Source organism: Miscanthus floridulus, chromosome 7 (genome assembly GCF_019320115.1).
Source record: "Miscanthus floridulus cultivar M001 chromosome 7, ASM1932011v1, whole genome shotgun sequence".
In the NCBI taxonomy this organism is placed as follows: Eukaryota; Viridiplantae; Streptophyta; class Magnoliopsida; order Poales; family Poaceae; genus Miscanthus; species Miscanthus floridulus.
Genome location: NC_089586.1, coordinates 35,405,268 through 35,418,758, shown reverse-complemented (window position 1 = coordinate 35,418,758; position 13,491 = coordinate 35,405,268). Strand labels below are relative to the sequence as shown.

Genomic DNA, 13,491 nt, shown 5'->3' with positions numbered 1-13,491 from the left:
TTTAATTTTGAAAAACTGAAATTGGCTTCACAATGCAAATCGGCTGCCCCACAATGCAAAGGTGTCAGCTGAAGTTGCTGACACCGGTCAGTACAGGAATTTAAGATTCCCCAAGTCTCTTTCATCTTCCATATATTTTCAGAATTCAATTTTGAACAGTTTCAAGATTTCCCAAGTGTCTTTGTGAACATCTGACTGTTATTAGCCTAGTTTAGAATTATCTCAAACGATAACGGCTTTATTAGTGCACTTTGAGACGTTTCTCACAAGTTGATTCGGGAGTTTTTTTTGTTCGTAATTAGTTTTCATCCTTGGAGACAAGTTATAAATCCCTCAGCCACCTTAGAAAAATATGAAGAAAAGAATGATGTAACTGATACTATAGATAAAGCACCTCGTCCATGCCAACTTGAGACAGGAATCTATTTTTCAGTTTTCACTCGAGCTACCACATGGCCTCACGCGTTGCACGGCCATTCATTCATACCCACGGATATGGGACGCGAACCTTCAATGGTTCCACCACATGCCCACAAAGTTACCTTGCCATCCCATCTATTAACAACACCAATTACTGATAATGTTGATGCACTATTTTTTCCACTTTTACTTTGTTGTTTCAAACATTCTTCAATTATTTAGTCATATAAGTGAGTTGAAATTAGAAAAAGAACAACTAAGACGAAGTTATAGAACTGTTCGAAATTTATAATTTTTTAAAAAAAGAAAATCTCCATCCGACACCACTGGAAAACTGGACTTTGCCGAGTGCCTGAGACTTTGCCGAGTGCTCTTTATCGGGGCACTCGGCAAAGCAATATTTTGCCGAGTGCCGCACTCGGCAAAATAAAGCACTCGGCAAACGTGACTTTGCCGAGTTCCAGGCACTCGGTAAAGCCTGGCTCTCGGTAAAACTGGGCTTTGCCGAGTGCCGCAGCACTCAGCAAAAGGTGGCCGGCCCATGACGGCGGCCACCTGCCGTCAGATTTTGCCGTGTGCCTAACGGCTGGCACTCGGCAATTTTTTTTTTATTTTTAAAAACTTATTTTGCCGAGTGCAAGCCCCAGGCACTCGGCAAATTTTTTTTATTTTTTAAAAACATATTTTGCCGAGAGCCAGATCCAGGCACTCGGCAATTTTTTTTTATTTTTTAAAAACATATTTTGCCGAGTGTAAGCCTTGGGCACTCGGCAAAAAAAATTTTAAAATTTTTTAAAACTTATTTTGCCGAGTGTCAGCGCTAGGCACTCGGCAAATTTTTTTTATTTTTGAAAATCATACTTGGCCGAGTGCCTCCTGGGCCGGCACTCGGCAAAGCCCACTTTGCCGAGTGCCCCCCATGGCACTCGACAAAATATTTTTTTATTTTGGGCCCAAATTTTTTTTCTGAGGCCTTGTGACAGTATTTCAAACTCTATTTTAAAATTTGGGGCAATTTTGACTTTTTTGATATATTTCATTAGTTTATTTCGTTTCGTCGAATTTTTCGGGATATTTCAAATTTGAACTGCAGGTACATGGAATAATGGACTTTGGTCATCTAAAAATTGATACTCATGATATTTAGGGTATGTTTAGGCCGTATCCAGGAACTCACATGAAATCTCGAGCATCTCGTTGACGTAACATGTCGAGGTACTTGCCGGAAATGTGATTTTAAATTATATAAAATGCAAACGAAGTCCGAAAATCATGAAACTTGTCGAGGCGTCGTGTTATCGCATGTGGAGGCTGTGGTAAAAATTGTGAAGGTTTTGAGCAAGTTGTGACGTCGGATGCCAAAAACCCAGACATCTCCACATGTGATCACTGCCGCCCGCTCCCCCGCACCCACCCCAGCCGCCGCCGCGCCCACCCCCGCCGCTGCCGCTCCCTCGCCAGTGAATCACCGCCGCCGGCGAGCCCCGCCCTCGCGCCCGCCGCCGGCCGCGCCCGCCGCGCCCAATCCCATCGTCGGCCGCGCCCCGCCCCCAGCCGCCGGCCCCTCCCCGCCCCGGCAGCTCCCCGCGGCACGGCCCCCCTCGCCTCGGCCGCCCAGAGGTGGCTGGCTGGTGCTAGCCGGCCATTTTCGGCAGCGGCAGCCATGTCCCGGCCGTCCCTTCCCTGGCTGCACCGCCCGTAGGAGCAGGGGAGGTAGGAGGAGCAGGGGAGGAGGGAGAGAAGGGAAGGGGAGAAGAGGAGGAAGAAGGGAGAAGGGAGGAGGAAGAAGGAAGAAGGAAGAAGGAAGAAGGGAGGGAGGAGAGGAGAAGGGAGGAGGAAGAAGGAGAAGGGAGGTGGAGAGGAGAAGGGAGGAGGAAGAAGGGAGGAGGAGCCTCGGCCACTGTCCACGCCTCGTTAGCGGCAGTGCCGTGCCCTCAGCGCCCCGCTCCTGACTCCGCCCACCGTCGACGAGCACACTAGGTTCGCCCTTCCCTTTCTATTCAAATCGTGCAATGGATGTCGGCCATCGAGCCCTTGTTAATTGTAATAGTTGTTGTATGTGGTTTTCGGCCATCGAGCCGTTGTTTGTGGATGTTGGCCTTCGTGCCGATCTTTTTTGTAGGTTTTTGAAACATCCCCGTGTCGGGGAGGTTCTGCCGAAATTTTCAATTGTCACTAATGTATTGCCTTTTTATGCAGGAGGAGGCCCCAGCGGAGGGACCTCGGTGACCCCAATTGTCTTCGTCAGCGTTGCGGGTCTGCCTGCACCGCGTCGCGACGCCACTGCACTAACTCGCCACAGCCCCGCTAGCCTGACCTCACCGGCACCCTAAGTATAACCCCTCTATCCGTATCATGGTCTTAGGTCGCTGATCCCAGTTAGGCGTCTCCCGTCCGAAAGAAATACGGTCGGAGTTATGCAGGTCTTTGCATATCTATGAGCGTTTCTGTTTCGGATTGTTCACGTTTTTTGGACAGCCCGCGGATGCGTAGATGGGTTAGTTTCCATGGTCCGCTCTGGTCCGATACAGTGTTTCGGCATCACCCCCTTGTTGTTCTCCGGATACACACTCTCCCTTGCAGGACGTGTATCGAGAGAACAGCGGGGAGGTGCTGCTAAAATTCCGTCTCGGATAGGAGCGGAGCATGGAAACTAACCTCATCTACGGATCCACAAGTGGGATTAGGACCTATCCTCACCTATTAGAGAGTAGGGACACCGCGTAGATGCAATTGATGGTGACTCATATGTGCTGATATGTCTGTTAAAGGATGGAGGACCGTGAGTGGATGTACACGCTCCGGAGAGACGAGCATGATTACGACTTGCTGTTTATAGTCAAGGTCGAAGAATTCTTACAACATGCATTTGGCGAGAGTGCTAGAGGCCATTCTCTAGGGGTTTGTCCATGCAGCGGTTGTGACAATAGAAGAAGGAAAGATAGGTTAACCATGGGTAAACATATTGTGAAGTTTGGATTTCCTCCGGGTTACCACCGGTGGATCCACCATGGTGAAGCCGATCGTATCAGGGAGGAGGTGGTGAGACCATGGCTCGAGGCTTTCGATGATGATGCCAGGGTAGCAGACATGCTGGATGACACGCACCAAGCTCAGTTCGCTGAAGGACGTGACAAGGAGGAGATGGAGGCTGCCGCAGATGCCTTCTACCTGATGTTGGACTCAGCACAGAGACCCCTTCATGATCATACTAATGTTTCTCAGCTGGATGCCATTTGTCGCGTAATGGGGTTGAAGGCCGAGTTAAACCTAAGTCGAGAAGGCTTCGACAAGATGGCCGTGTGGAGGGATATGCTACCGAAGACACACATTATGCCAAAGAACTTGTACGAGTCAGAGAAGCTCCTTCTTGCACTTAAGATGTCGTATGACAAGATACATGTGTGTCCAAAGGGGTGCGTCCTATTTAGGAAAGAACACGTGGATGCAAAGTACTGCCCAAAGTGTAAATCCTCTAGGTACGTGGAGGTAGACTCAGGCGATGGCCAGAAGAGGCAGCTTAAGATCCCCATGAGAGTCCTACGACACCTTCTGTTCCTGCCGAGGCTCCAACGGCTATTCATGATCGAGGAATCCACGAAATAGATGACATGGCACAAAAACGGCACACGGTACAATCCTGATAAGATGGTACATCCATCCGATGCTGATGCATGGAAGTACTTCAATTCGTGGCATCCTCTCAAAGTAAAGGAGGCTCGTAATGTACGTGCCGCGCTGGCAATAGATGGGTTCAATCCATATGGCATGATGGCTGCACCATACACATGTTGGCCTGTGTTCATCATCCCCCTGAATCTCCCCCCCCCCCCCCGGCGTCTCCTTTCAACAGCATACCGTGTTCCTATCGTTGATAATCCCTGGACACCCGGGGAGTAATATGGGTGTCTTCATGGAGCCTGTGATAGATGAGTTGATCGATGCTTGGGTCAAAGGGGTGTGGACATACGACCGAGCTACGGAGACTAGCTTCAAAATGCACGTCTGGTACCACTACTCCCTGCACGACTTCCTGGTGTACAGGTTAATGTGTGCCTGGTGTGTTTAGGGGAAGTTCCCATGCCCAATATGCAAGGAAGTTGTGAGGTTCATATGGTTGAAGAAGGGTGGCAAGTATTCATTGTTCGACAAATATCGTCAATTCCTCCCTCTTGACCATCCATTCAGAGAAGATGTCAAGAGCTTTACGAAAGGTGTCAAAGTGATGGACCCTAGACTGCGCTTGAGGACTGGGGCGGAGGTTCATGCTCAGATAGATGCTCTCATGCCCAATGAAGATGGTGGTTTCATGGGATATGGTGAGCAACATATGTGGACTCATAAGTCCGGCTTGACGAGGCTCCCCTATTTCGATGGCCTCCTACTACCCCATAACATTGATGTCATGCACACTGAAAAGAATATCGCCGAGGCACTTTGGGCAACGCTCATGGACACTGACAAGTCTAAGGACAACCCTAAGGCTAGATGGACCTGGCGACGTTGTGCGATAGGCCAAACCTAGAGATGCGGCCTCCTGCAACAGGAAAGTAGTGGAGAAGGCCTAGGGCCCCCTATGTCTTGAAAATCGATCAAAGGAGGGAAGTACTTCGATGGATCAAGAATTTAATGTACCCTGATGGGTATGCAGCGAATCTGAGCAGGGGAGTGAACTTAGAGACTCTGCGAGTCAACGGGATGAAGAGTCATGACTACCACATATGGATTGAGCTGATACTTCCGTTGATGGTTCGAGGCTATGTTCCTGAGCATGTCTGACTAGTGCTGGCAAAGTTGAGCTACTTCTTTCGCTAGCTTTGTGCCAAGGAGCTATCTTCGACCATCATTACAGAATTAGAAACTATGGCACCTGAGTTGGTCTGTGAGCTTGAGAAGATCTTTCCACCCGGCTTCTTCTTGCTGATGCATCATCTGATTGTGCACCTCCCGACCGAGGCACGGTTGGGGGGCCCGTGCAGGCCCGTTGGTGCTATCCAATCGAGCGATGTCTAAAGACTCTTCGCAAGAAATGTACAAATAAAGCCAGAATTGAGGCTTCTATTGCAGAGGCAAGCATTCGGGAGGAGGTTGCAAACTTCACGACATCCTACTACAAGCCAAACCTTCCTAGCAAGCATAATCCACCCCCTCATTACAATGCTGGCGAAGTTGAATCGACCCTCAGCCTTTTCAAATGCTAACTAGGCAGCGCAAGTGGATCGACCCCCAAGAGATTGGATCCAGAAGAGTGGCATAGAATCATGCTATATGTGTTCACCAACCTTGTCGAGGTTGCGCCATTCATTAAGTAAGTTCTCAACGAACTTGTTTCAATACGACGTCACTATTCTGTATCGAACCCCATTGATTCTCTTTGGTATAGGGAATTTGTTCATCAAGAGTGGCATCAATCAAGGGATCCTACCCCGCACGAACATGATACCCTTCTTTCAGAGGGTGCGGGAGCTGGGAGGCCTGATTTCATTTCTTGGTTCAAACAAAAGGTCATACGTTCATCGATATTCCTTAGTAGCTCGTATGTTCCAATAGTATAACGATGTATCATGCTTGAGCTTGCAGGCGCAAACCAATGTGTCCATGAGTGACGAGTTGAGACAGGTTGCAAATGGCTTCAAGTTAAGGGTGAAGTCATATACCGGTTATGACGTGAACGGATATCGCTTTCACACGTCAAGACATGAGCAGACTCGGCCCGGTCAAAAAACCACCAACAGCCAAGTTTTTACGCCGGGCACTAATGGCGTCGAATACTACGGAATAATTGAGGAGATCTATGAACTTGAATATGAGGGCCGGGTACCTCTTACTCCTGTCATATTCAAGTGCCACTGGTTTGATCCTGGACGAACGAGACGGACCCCTCATCTTAGGCTAGTCGAGATTAGGCATGATTCCGTCTATAAAGGAAAAGATGTCTATATTGTGGCTCAACAGGCCGTGCAGGTGTATCATACGCCATACGTGTGCCAAGACAAAGAACATCTTAAGGGTTGGTCTATTGTGCACCAGGTATCTTCGCACGGTAAACTACATGTTCCAAATGATGAAGATTACCACTTCGACACAAACACATATGATGGAGACTTCTATCAAGCAGATGGGCTACAAGGGAGCTTTGAGATAGTCTTACCCGGTGTGACGACCGCCATGGAAGTAGACAATGAAACGGTTGATGACGAGGACCCTGGAGATGTAGTGCTACATCCGAAGGACATTCAAATGCTTAAGCGATTCCATTTAGGCAAAGACAATGAAGAAGACACAGAACCTTCAGATAGTGTTGCCCATTTGGACAATTTTGACAGTGATGATGAGACCTATGACCCCAATCATGAAGATTATTCCTAAACCATGTAATACTATGTTTTTATTAAATTTTATTATGTTCATTCATTTTGAACTATTTGACATGTATGTACTAACGCTTGTTGTTCATTCTTTGTACATTGCAGGTGACAGAACAAAGATGGTGGGCAACCATTCACCGAGGCAGGTGCTCTCGATGTACCAGAGGCTACGCCCTCCTGATGGAGGCAAGGGGACGTCTTCGCCCCCAGCGGCGAGAGCAGGCCTAGGTCACCCCAGCATGGGGAGGGGGAGGGGGAGGGGCCGGGGTCACCCCAGGAGGGACCCGCCACCTCCCCTGGCTCTTGACCAGCCAGAGGACCTGTCTCCTACCCCAGAGGACCACGTGGCAGCCATGGGCATGACCACAGACACTCCGTCGGGGGACGACGGGACTCAGCAGACGGAGGACAGTTCTGCTTAGTCGGCTCCCTACCTACGAGGTCCCACAAGCCTTCCTCCGGTTCCGCTTCCTGACCGACACCCACTGGTTCGTCCTGTGGGAAGAAGGTGAGTAACTATAGATGTTATCACTAGTACTTCATATGATACGTTGAAAATCAAAAGAGAAACTGATAATTTTTCTTAATCACTTATGCAGGGGTTGGCTAGTTCTGTCGGGTGCTCTTGACCCCCCACGCACCCCCGCTACCGTCCTGGGATGTCTGTGTAGGAAACACTTCCCTAGCCTTGTGGACTTGAAAGAGGGGAGGTGGGAGCCGGCCTGGTCGTGGGACAGGTATAAGCTCGGCTCGGATGACGAGCAGGACAACAAGCAGGAGCAGGTTTTGGCGGACTTTTGGGTAAGTGTCTCACAACATAGCTCAATACATCTCCTCCATTGGTTAAGTCTTTTATTGAAATAATGAACGGATACATCGTGTTTGTATGTAGAGGTACTTCAAGGCCGAAGAAGGTCGAGAGACCCTGGCGGATCAGACGGCACACAGAGCCTGTAAGAAGTACGTCGGCGACATGATTCATGAGGTGCGACTCCAGGCCCACGTCGACTACTACAGGTCCATCAAGAAAGAGCCCCTCAACAAAACCGGCGCAAGAAAGGTGGCGCTGACCAAGGAGCAGTACCTTCAGGTAGGTGAATAATATTGATTCGTTTTGAGATTTAGTAGGTCCAGAATTGATCTTCTTATATGTCAAACACTTGATGATGTGTAGGTGCCGGCCTCGTGGTGCATGTCGCATAGATCGGCATGGTCGAGGATCGTGGACAGGTACCTTGACCCGGCGTACATCGCAAAGCACGAGCAAGGCAAGCGGAAGCGGGCACTGAGGACCGGTCCAACTCACCACCAAGGCAGCCGCAACCTCCCCGCATTCAAGCGGGCACTTGTACGAGATGTCATTTATCTATTCTAACGCTCAATTTTGCCTGATTTTTAAACATCTTGCCGTCTTTCTCGCGGGAGGTGGCACACCCGGACGTGCCGGTGTCGGAGTTTGGGGCATGGGCTGTGTCCCACATGGGCCCGGTGAAATCCGGTGTTGTCTTCAACCCAGATGCCACTGCCTAGGCTTACTCTGACCCGAGCGTCCACGCTAAGGTCAGAGACTACGCGGAGGCGGTTAGGGCACTCCGTGGCTCAGATCACAATCTAAGCACTGAGCCCCTTGAGACAGAGGTGATCGTGAGGTTGGGGCAAGGCAGGAAGCACGGGCGGTTGTGGATTGCAGACGGTGCCGACTCCTCGAGCTCTGCACCCTCTCTCTCCGACGTGAGGGCACGGAGCACGGCCAGAAGCCTTCCCATACGTGCACGGCCTACTCCAACACTGTCGTGGGTCGACGAACTTTAGGTAATTCCAGTTTCACTCGTCGTACATTGAACATTACACACATTGATCAGATTTGCAATACTGAAACATGTGATTGAAACACTGCAGGCCGAGCTGGCAGAGACAAGGGAGACGCAAGCGCACCTGACCGTAGAGCTAGAGGCCACAAAGAAGCAGATGGCGGACATGTATCAGATCATGCAAACCATCGGATAAGCATCGGGTGTCCAAGTGCAGTCGCCAGCTCCAGCTCCGGTTCGACACTTCACTCCTGTGAGTATGAAAGTTTAATGCGTTCGTGCCGTTGGGATTATTGGCCTTCGTGCCGTTGTGATTTTCGGCCTTCGTGCCGTTGTTTCTTGCAGGTTGGAAACCTCCCCGTGCAGAGGAGGTGCTGCCAAAATTTTCAATTTTGAGTCTAACACATGTAATCTCTTCTCTTTTGTGCAGCCTCCGTCGGCGGGTTCAAACAATCCCGCTACCGTGTCATCGGCGGCTGATCGCGTCAACCCTTCGCCGCAGTCCGGTCCTTCACCGCAGTCCGGGGGCCACACCTGCAGTCTCCGTCGCCGCAGTAGGAATGTTGAACTTTGTGATGTTGAACTTGTAATAATAAACTTTGTGATGTTGAACTTTGGTGCATTTGTGATGGATTTTCGATGGATTTATTAAATATGCGTGTGCTTGTGATATATAATGCATGTTGGTGATATAGATGTGATGATTGATGTATATGTATATATGTATGTATATATATATATATATATATATATATATATATATATATATATATATATATATATATATATATATATATATATATATATATAATTTCTTTGCCGAGTGCCTTGCCGCGGCACTCAGCAAAGTATTTTTTTTAAAAAAAATCAGAAATTCTTTGCCGAGTGCCTAAACAGGGGCACTCGGCAAAGAAATTATTTTAAAAAAAATAAAAAAAACTTTGTCGAGTGCCTGGGTAGGGGCACTCGGCAAAGTAATTTTTTTTTTAAAAAAAAAAACTTTGCCGAGTGCCTGGGCAGGGGCACTCGGCAAAGTACTTTTAAAAAAAATAAAAAAAAACACTTTGCCGAGTGCCTGGGCTGGGGCACTCGGCAAAGTAATTTTTAAAAAAAAATTGTTGAGTGGGTCGGGCACTCGGCAAAATAACCGTTAACGGCCGGCGCCGCAACAGCCGAAAATATTTTGCCGAGTGCCGCCCCAAGCACTCGGTAAAATTTTTTTATTTTGCCGAGTGCCCGGATAAAAAGCACTCGGCAAAGACCCTTTGCCGAGAAAAAAATTGCCGAGCGGACTTTGCCGAGTGCTACACTCGGCAAAGCCTTTGCCGAGTGCAAAGGGCTCACTCGGCAAAGCCGCGGCCTCCAGTAGTGCGAGTCCAAATCCAGAGGTTATGAATTCTGAAAATAATTATAATAACTCAAATTATGTACAAGAAGAAAAACTATTCATACCGGGTCTAACTGGCATGGATCGTTAATAATTAAGTTTTCGTGCCAGTTCATAACATCAAAGGTTTATCACTGCCAATGTGTTATGAACTGGCATTTGTAGAAATTGCATAACCACATGATAGAAGTGGATGAAAGAATGACGACAATAGTTTTATGCTAAGAAATTGTCTGGTGGCCGTCGAAAAAAAAAAGAAATTGTCTGGTGGTCGATATATGTTTTTTCGAGCTAATGCATCATGTTAGATGAATAAAGAGATGACTAATATAATTAAACAAATGAAAAAACAATTTGCAAAAAAATATTTAATAAAAATCCAAATATTATAACTAAAGGAAAAAATAGCGACCCGAGATATTTACGCAGGTGACCTTGCTAGTTCTATGTGTTTTTTTATAGCAAACCATCACACAATTGAAAAAAAAAAAAGACCCTGAAAAATCTTAAACATCTTCTACTAGGCTACGAATGGTGTTCGATGGGATGGCAAAAGGTAACCTACTTTTTAGTAGAAGACCAGAACTTAGAACCTGACCGATGGGTATATCAATAGCTACCTGATACCCAACGACCACACGGCAAGCACATGTTTACCAGTGGTCACTATCTATACCTCTGGATCGGTCGAGGAGTGTGGTGTGATTTCATATGTTTTTATCTTCGATGTGCTTTGGCAGTTTGGATTACTTGGAGCTTGCAAACCTAATTAAAGAGTGGTGAACTCCTCAGCTTGGTGACTGCTGTCCAAGAGCTCTGGAACACGTGGGAGATCCACTGCCTGATCCTCGTCAGCCTCTTCCTGCAAGTCTTCCTCTTTGTCTTTGCTGGTTTGCGGAGGCGCAGCGCGTCGCCCGTGCTGCACACCGTGCTGTGGCTGGCCTACCTATCGGCCGACTCTGTGGCCATCTTCGTGCTCGGCCACCTCGCAGTCCACGCGAGCGAGCCGGGCCGGCAGGTCATCTACTTCTGGGCGCCGTTCATGCTGGTCCACCTGGACGGGCAGGACACCATCACAGCCTTGTCGAGGCAGGGCAACGAGCTGTGGAAGCGGTACCTGCTGGGCTTGGTCTCCCAGGTGGTGGTCGCCGGGTACGTCGTGGCCAAGGCTTCTTGGCCGGAGGTCCGGCTGACGGCTGCCATGGTGCTAATATTCTTTTCTGGGTGCCTCAAGTACGCCGAGCGTACTTTGTGCCTCTACCTTGCGAGCCCAGAGAAGCTTAGGTCAGGCGTCCTGGCTCGTCAGTCAGAAACGCTACATAAGCTTCAGGATACCGAGGACAAGAAAGGCTTTCGTTACCTCGTTGGTCTTGGGAGCAGAAACGAATCCAGAGCCAACAAAATGAAGAAAAAACTTGATAAGATATGCAGAGGAAGTTCTAGTGTTGAATTGTTGTCCAATGAAAGTTTGAGAGACATCCTGTCAGTGGAAGCTCCCTTGAATGGCGAAAAGATCGTTTCATTTGCCGGAGATCAGCTACCCGGCGTGCTCGAGTGGTTTGGGTCCATGTCAGGTCGATGCAAGGTCTATGAGCATGTGGGGGCAGTTCTTGTAGATTCGTACAAAGGCCTCTACACCAAGAACCCACTTCGTAAACCCTTCTTCCGTAAGTCTTATGCTTTCATACGAAAGTGCGTATGCCGCCAAAAACCTTGCGAAGCCGGCTTGTTCTGTTTTTTTTTCCAGCCGGAGTAGTGTTTTTCTCTCACAACATTCCAGCATAAATAGTGTTTTCTAGCATGAACAGTGAATAACCCAGTTCAGCCGAACACTCCCAATTTGCTGTGGAATTTGTTGTATTTGTCTAGGCCCCTTCGTGCTATACGAACTCTTCCAGTATGTTTCAACCCTGATAGTCCTGGCGCTCTTCTGGGCTACCGAAAAGGGGGGCAAAGACACAATATCCTACCAGAGCTGATATCATCGTGTCCTACATATTGCTTTTAGGAGCAATTGTCTTAGACGTGTCCTCTACCACCATCTCCATTTTTTCCAAGTACAGTCAGAAGCTACCTGCAACGTGGAGAAGTAAGAAACAGTGGTCTGAGGAGCTAGCACAATACAACATGATGAAGAGGCACGTTGTTGTGCAAGACACTACGGGCACAATGGCATCCATACACCAGTGGATCGGGCGGCGGTTGGGTGCCTGGGGTGTCGAGTTATTTGAGGTAACACACACACCCCCATCACAGAGGATCGCACACCCATAAAAGAGTTCATCCTCGACAATCTGTTAGGCTTGGGAACAAGGAAAAAATGGGACATTACCAGCTCCCGTGGCCGTCAGGCACTTGAGGGGTGGATGGACAAACACTGAGGTCCAGATTCTGGAAGGCTAAGAAAAGCACTAGTTCAAACCACCATCGGCAGCGGTGTTGATTTCCCCACAAGCGTGCTCATCTGGCACGTTGCAACAGACATATGCTACTACTTCAGGGACAACGACGGCGCTTGCACAAATGATTCTGATGACATGAACAAGGTTCAGAAGCATAAGCAGATGAGCAGAGAGCTATCAAATTATATCATGTACCTTGTCTTCAAGTCCGGTGTGATGCTGACTACCAACTCCCAACTTGTACATGACGAAGCCCATGGTGAAATTAGAAGAACTTTGTCATGTCAAGATCAACAGGGACAACCGCAGGTTGCTATAGATGAGAAGGCAGCAGTCATGAAGCTTTTTCAAGCCAGCAAGAAAGAGGAACAGCAAGACCATCAGTCTGTGGTTGATACCGAGAATCATCAAGAAGCAGCCAACCAACAGATACTCTTGGAGAGGATTGAAGCTTTTGATTCTTCAGCATGGGAACAATTCTTGAAGCGCATTGAAGCCAACAAGAAGAAACAAGAACATCAGCAAGATCAGTCGACGGTAGATACCGAGAAGCGTCAAGAACCACCCAACAGTAACGATGATAATGCTGGTGCTGATATTCATCTGCAGAAAGTTGTGCAGAGCGCTGCAGCGGGTACTACTCCAGTGTTGCCCCGTGCATGCTTGGTGGCGAGGGAGCTCCTTACCATCAAGGATGAAGCAGAGCGTTGGGCCTCATCGCCAATGTGTGGGCGGAGATGCTTTACTATGTCGCGCCTCGTTGCGGCTGTGCTTTCCACCACGAGCATCTTAGCACCTGTGGGGAGTTCATCACCCACCTTCTCCTTCTCATGAAATTTCTAGGCCCTTTTCTGCCACCCCCTGATACCTGAGCTTCATTGTATAGTCTTATATTAGGAGGTAAATCCATGCTCAGCTCTTGTATATATATGTATGATTGTTGTATCTTTCAGAAGATATAAGCTCCAAAAACTAGTACACGTAGCCACTACATGTAATAAGGATTTGTTTGGTTTAGCTGTGAGTTGTGAGAAGCTATTGTGAGGTATGAGTTGTGGAGAATCTATAAGCTGTTTTTGGTTGGAACAATTATGAAACATGAG

At 48.2% G+C, this 13,491-nt stretch overlaps 1 pseudogene; it reads left to right on the top strand.

Moving 5' to 3' along the window:
• Positions 1-3,666: 3,666 nt before the first annotated feature.
• LOC136465334 (uncharacterized) lies at positions 3,667-13,222 on the top strand (annotated as a pseudogene).
• Positions 13,223-13,491: the final 269 nt, after the last annotated feature.